This window comes from Coenobita brevimanus, chromosome 49 (genome assembly GCF_032717465.1).
Source record: "Coenobita brevimanus isolate Jiangsu-jjx chromosome 49, ASM3271746v2, whole genome shotgun sequence".
Lineage (NCBI taxonomy): Eukaryota > Metazoa > Arthropoda > Malacostraca > Decapoda > Coenobitidae > Coenobita > Coenobita brevimanus.
The window spans coordinates 6,382,942-6,389,985 of NC_137002.1; the positions used below are offsets into that span (position 1 = coordinate 6,382,942).

General features: G+C 42.6%; 1 pseudogene; it reads right to left on the reverse strand.

Annotated features, from left to right (window-relative positions):
* LOC145399485 (uncharacterized) overlaps window positions 1-7,044 on the reverse strand; it is a 21,115-nt pseudogene that overhangs the window by 7,618 nt on the left and 6,453 nt on the right.

Here is a 7,044-nt window from a genome sequence, read left to right on the forward strand (position 1 = left end):
GAACTACAAACTTCCATTACAAATCTAACAAGTACTTGAGAAGGCTGTAAATTTTAAATTACATAAAAGACTAAAATATATAAGACTCACAAGAAGAGGCGAAAAAACTTATAAGGTATTAAAAAACTTGGCTGACATGGCATGGTAAAATCTAGGTATGCCAGATAAACCAAAACAACAGGCTGAAAAGGCACAGTCAAAGTTAGAAATTATAAAAGATTATGGCTAAGTGCAGTCAAAACAAGAAACAATAAATATAACCATAAAACATGGTAAAAAATCACAAACAATGGCTGTAACCCGCCGTGGAGATGTGTGAAGGTGTAAGATGGTGCCACTAGCAAGCCATCATCATGTAGTTGGCACTGAAACCCTCCTCTATGTTGCTGTTCTCTTCATCGGAGGCAACGCGGATAAGCATTGGACCTGTTGCATTCACTGTTGAGGAAATGAAAGCAGTAAGCCAAATGAAAATGATACATAATATGGAGATTAATAACAGAAGTCAAATGTCTCACACTGCTAACAGACGAAAAGCAATAAGTTGGAGGCAAAGTAGATGAATATTGACCTTCTTACGTTTAATGTTGTGAAAATAAAATCAGCAAGTCAAATGAAAGTGAAATATAACGGTTGGAGATTAAAAGCGATGCCTCACTGTGTCAAATCAATAAATAAGTTTTAAAAACAAATGCCTCATTGTGTTCACTGCTGAGAATAAAAGCATTAAATCAAATTAAACTGATAAAATATTTGGAGCCTAAAAAAGAAGCTCCATTACATTCACTGATGAGATAAAACTCTAAAAGAACTGATGATATAAAATCCTAAAAGCACTAAACCAAATGAAAACACCATAAAACTCTGGAGGTTTAGAATAGAAGCACTGTTGCATTCACTGGTGATGAGAATATAAACAACTTCAAAGGAATGTGATAAACATAGTGGAGATTAACAACTGTATGCCTGAAACTTAAATTGCAGTGGAAGAAGAGAGTTTGAAAAACATATTACCGCAAGCATATGTCACAAATAAGTTCTACGGAAAGCATGCAGAACTGCAGTATTGTCTATTTCTGTCAGTAACCTGTGAAAAAGGCAGCAAAAGGACAAAATCTGAGTCATTTTAGGTGATAGAACCCTACACACCCAGAACTGCCTTTTCTGCATAAGGAAAAAAAAAAAAACATCTCAAATCACTTACACTGGGTAGAGTAGGTTGTAAAGTCTCCACAGACCCTCTCAGATTCCAGACCAAGGTAGTCTCCCTCACACGGCAGATTCACATTGCCGAGATCCAGACGCACGAAGTTTAAGCCAATGTCACAGAAGCCAGGAACATACGCGAAGCATATAGAATATGCCTGATGGAGGGAGATGAAATCCGTGGTTACCATGCTGTATACTCTTTTTACTCTGTTATGATGTTGTTGAGGGATGCCTTGTTGTGGTGGCACTAATATAATTTGGCGGTGGACCTACCCAATAATACAAAACATGCCACAACTCCCTCCCTATCCTCTTAAAGGAACACAGTGGACTGCAGTAGAAAGGTAACCTCAACATGCAGTCAACTGAATTCACATTCCGATGAACCTGGGGCTACAACAACAACATCAACAGTAACTACTACTACTACTACTACCACCACTACAACAGCTGAATCCCCACTAACCTGTTCATTAAGCATCTGTGGTGCATTTGAGCCATAGTTGAATGAGGAGAAGCTGCCTGATGTATCCTTGTAGTACTGAAGGCAGCGGTTGGGGGCTTTACACGGGTCAAACTCATCCAGGAAGATCACCTTAATCTTCCAGTGCCTTGAGTAGCTCAGTGCCGACATCGTCACCACCAGCTTGAATGGACCCTCCGAGTTGTCAACGTCGATGTACACTAATGAGAAAGGAGGTTGTTCATGACTGTCAAACAGGTCATTGGTAAAAGGTCATATCTCTCTCTCTCTCTCTCTCTCTTTGCTGAATAACAGAAAACAGGTGTTTACATCCATGATTTTAGATCAGTACCATTACTGATGAATGAGAACAGCCACAATGGAATGCTAGAAATTTATGTTATGCAGTTTCAGTAACAATGTTTCCCTTTCTATTTCCATTTAAGAGTGAGACAGCTCTAGGTGAAAATTATTATGATGCAATATAATGAACATTTTGTCTGCCATTAACCCTGAAACTTGGACTAAAAACTTAATTACTTTATTCTGGCTTGCTGGTGCATGCACCCAGGTCATGTGTCTGGCTCTGGGAAGATGGACTCCCCTGCCCACCACAGTTCCATGTCACCCTTGGGCAAGGTGTAGCACCCATTAACCCATCCAAAAGGATGGTGGATGGTTACCACTATCCTGGGAGGAACCACCATGATGACATGGGGCCAAGGCCCAGTAACTGGCCTTGCACAACACTCCCAGGCTGGGAACTCAAAACCACATTTACCAACAACTGGTATTCAACATCCAAACTGAAACTACCACTCATATGTATCTCCTATACACAGCTCATCCGCTTGAGGGCTATGCCTCCTCCATTTTCCTTGCACCCACCACGTGGAAGGATCCTGTTCTGTCACCGGTAAGGCACTACCTGCCACAGCAAAGCCGGTGTTTGCTTGTGGTCATTAGGATTACTCAGCCATATGGACAACGATAGCGCAACAACAACAATTATGGCTCCCAGCAGACAATTAAACTTGTCAATGGAAATCTCCCAAAGTCCTATGGTTAAAGGTGTTCTCATTCTCACAACTAGACATGCACTCTCATTTAATTACAACACAACTTGATATGTTCTCTCTTCTGAATCACAACTAGATATACATTCCTCTCTTATAGTTAAATTACGACTAAATATAAACTCTTCTAACTGTCCACAAACATTTTCTTTCTTAACTAAATTACAACTAAGAATTCTCTCTCCTCCTTACTATGTTGTCCAGAGTTAGATCCACACAGTGTTGGTATGTTGCTTCCAGGATTGGCACCCATCACCACAAAGGTATCATTTGAGCAGTCACCTTCAATGGGGCCTGCCAGCTCAAAGTCAATAAATTCTAGCAGGATCTGGCATGTCTGTAAAGGAAAGGGGATGGTGTTAGTGTCATAGTGTATCTTCATCTAATGCAACTTGCCTGATCTCACAACTTTTCAATGAGGTCTACTAGTTCCAAGTAACTCTCCTAGGATTTGCCATGTCTGCAGAGTAGGGAGGTGGTGTTGGAGCTGCTCTGTTTTCATCTGACAGCACTAAGTTACTCTCACAACAAATTCAATGTGGACTTGGTACACCTGCAACGTATGGAGGTACTGTTTTACTTCCTTTTTATCTGATGGAACTAGGCAACTCTCACAACTTGAATACTATGTTATGGTTGTGTGAAGCTGATAAGCCCTAATTATGAGGTAGGAATAAGACTCCTTGGTTACTAGTCAATCTACCCTCCAATCTGACTACAAATTTAGCTGAAAGGGGCTAGTGATCTGTCAGGCGAAGGGTACTTGAGGCTGATGATGGTGGTTCTTGTGAGTGTGGTAGTGTAGTTAGGGATGATGATGATGATGTTAATGAACAGTGGTAATGATGGTGATAATGAACTGTGATGGTGATACTAATATTTTTATAATAATAATTTGGGATAATTAAAAGTTCAGACACAAACACTGGACAAACATGACAAACAACTGAACATTACTAATGCAGAATTACAGAATAATATTTATTATACTCAAATTATGGTAATGGTGCTGATCATGGTAGTGTGTATTAATGGTCCTACTGTGACATTACTAGTGGTGGTAGTGGTGATAACAGTAGCAACGATATTAACTGGAGCCTGGTGATGGTAGTATTAACAGTAGTGATAGTGGTGCTCATAGTATTGACTGAAATAGTGATAACAGTGCTAGTAGTGACGATGATAGTTGTGGTTGTGGTGATAATAGTAGTGATGCAAATGATGACAGCATAGGGATTACAGTGACATATTAACAGAAGTGATAATAGTAGCAGTGTTACCAGTTGCTATGGTGGTGGAACAGCAACAGTGGTAATCAATGCATGGAACTGTGGTAGAAAAGCATGTGATGGTGGCAGCCATAACTACAATTTTGCAGTATAAAGCTGTTATGATGTTGGAGAGGGATGCCTGCACATGGTGGCACTGATATGACTGGGTGGTGGAGCTGCCCAGTTATACAAATGACTTGCCATCACTGTCCCCTGAGAGAGGGATGGCAGACTCCAGAAGCAGGGCAACTTCAGCCTGCAGTCCACCATGTTTGTGTTCAAATGAGTCTAGGGTTACAACTCCTACTATGGTACGACAAGGATGTACAGAGCAGGTGCCACAATGTTAGAGGTGATCGCGCTATGAGTGTTCCACAACTGTGTGCTGACTGTGACCACGACTGGTGCTTGAGAAAGAGCATCCAACTCACTCCCGGTGGTGCCTTGACTGTGACGTAGCAGAAACTGGACCTGATATAATGGGTGGAGCTGATGAAGTAGCTGCTGTTAGCTTCTATCACATCGCCGCAACTCCTCAGCACTGCAACACAACACACCTCAAAGGGGGCATCACATGCACACCAAAAAGGTCTATCTGCAATCCTGGTGTTAGTGGGGCTTTGGTGATTTTGGTGGTGGTGGCAGTTGCATGACGGTTGTGGTGCTAGTATTTCGACATTGGGGTTTTGTGAGGATGTGCTTGTGACAGTACTAGCATCAGGAGCAATGATGCATAATAGTGACGGCAGTATGCAACAGAAATGGTAACAGTGGTGATGACAGTGGTGGTAGGATGTAATAAGGGAAGCCATGATACCCTCATACTCGAGTTGTTATTCCTAAGACGAATTAAATCATCTACCATCAGCCAGAACAAAACAAAAATGATGTCCTCAGTATAGAGGCGATAACCCCTTCATCTGAGGACGTCTTTGTTGCTTTATTCTGGCCAACACCACATGATATTTACTAAGTCTAGGAATCATGTCCTCAGGTGAAAGAGTTAACAACAGAAGTGAAAGCATTGTGGGATATGGTGTTAGTGGTGGTGGGGTTACTGGTGTTAGTGGTGGGGGAAGTGACTGCGTGGTACTTACACCAGCAGGTGGTACAATATCCACCATGCAGGTTCCATACGAGCTGAAGGCGGTGGGGTAGCTGGAGCTTTGGAAGTATGTGCCGTTGATAGTGATGGTATCGTCGCACGTCGCTGTCACTGTTGGTGCAGGGTGCAGGTGTGAACGGGGTGAGGGAGGGTCGGGGGGTGTGATGGGGTGTGCGGGAGGGTGAGGGGATAGTGGGGGAATGTTAGAGGGAGGGTAAGGGAGTGTGAGAGGATGTGAGGTGATGGTGAGGGAGGGTAAGGGGGTACGGGGTGAGAAGGAAGGAGGATGAGGAAGGCACAGAAAAGGGTACAGGTATAGGGCAGGTCAAAGATGAAAGTGTGGGTAGGACAGCAAAAGTGGGTGGGGGAGCAGGAGGAAGCTTAGGAGTGAAGGGGAAGTATGGGGGTGATGAGAGGATAGGAAGGTGTGAGGGGAAGGGATGGGGAGTGGGGGAAGCACAAGATGGGTAAGAATGTGAATGTGGGGAGTAAGAGTAGGATGCAAGATGAAGATGTGGGAGTTTTGGGTGATGGTGTGAGAGTAGGGTGCAAGGTAAGGGTGGGGGAGTACAGTGAAAGGGAAGGGTGGGGGAGAACGGTGCAAGGTAAGGGTAGGGGAGTTAGGAGTGAGGGTGTGGGAGTAGGATGCAAGGTAAGTGTGGGGGAGTTAGGAGTGAGGGTGTGGGAGTATGGTACAAGGCAGGGAGTGGTGAGGTAGTAATTTTCACAAACCCATAAGCGTGTCCTGCTTCTGCCCATTGTGCTAAGAATACCCTTAACCTTCCAGCAGTCTTTCTACTTTCTAAGCTAACGTAATTTAACCTAGCCTAACTTAATTTAATTAAACCTAACATAAACCAACATAAATCAACTGAAACCAACCAAATCTAACCTAACCCACTCAAACCCAACCCAACCCACCCAAACCCAACCTAACTTACCCCAGCCCCAATATGAAGCTAATGGTGTGGCATACAGCATCAGAAAGTGATCCAGTATCAAGATAAATGCCATTCTTAGTACACTTAGCAGAAGCAGAGTAAAAATAAATAAATAAATCTGTAAAATGTTGTCCATAGGGTGTTGGGGAGGGTGTGCAATGTGGGTGAGGGTGAGGAGGAGGTGAAGGTGTGGATGAGGATAAGGGTGAGGGTGAGCGTAAGGGGGAGGGAAGTATTCAGGAAGGGTGAGGGAGTGGAGGTGAGGGCAGGGTGAGGAGGGGGGGGGGGAGGAAAGGAAATCAACTGGGGCAAGGATGAGGTGACAAAACAATACACAATAAGAGTGAGGTCAAGGGTGAGGGTGAGGGTGAAGGGTGTGGGTGCAGAAACAGGAGGTAGGTTACAGTGTGGGGGTTACAAAAATTGGTACAGGAGGCTACAAAAGTACTCATCTACTCAACTACTAAAGCAATCTAAGCCACTAACCCACTACATAACTTGAGGATCATTAATCTGTACAACCATCATCATCATCAATCAATCAATCAATCATTATCAGTTAACATTACTCGTATCCATCAATACAATCAAATAAATTCAACTCAAACTGAAATCAAGCATCAACACAACCAAATATCACCCATCTATTCAATCATCATCATCGTCATCCATCATCATCAATAAATTCTTCTACGTTTCTCCACAAAGTTTAAATAATAATATTTTCAAACTGACTACACACTTCTTTAACCCTTACAAGTTAGAATCATTCTTCCTCCCCTCAAAAAAAAAAAGGGGGGGGGGGTGAACTGCCTGAAGTCATAAAAAAATGTTAATTAAAAAAAACACACTACAACAAACGTCAAAACACATCGTCCATGTGTCATAATATAATGAAAACTTATGCTAAATTGCCCTAGAGTTTTGAGTACCCCATACAACTTCGTAACTAAATAAATAGGTCAAATAAATAAATAAA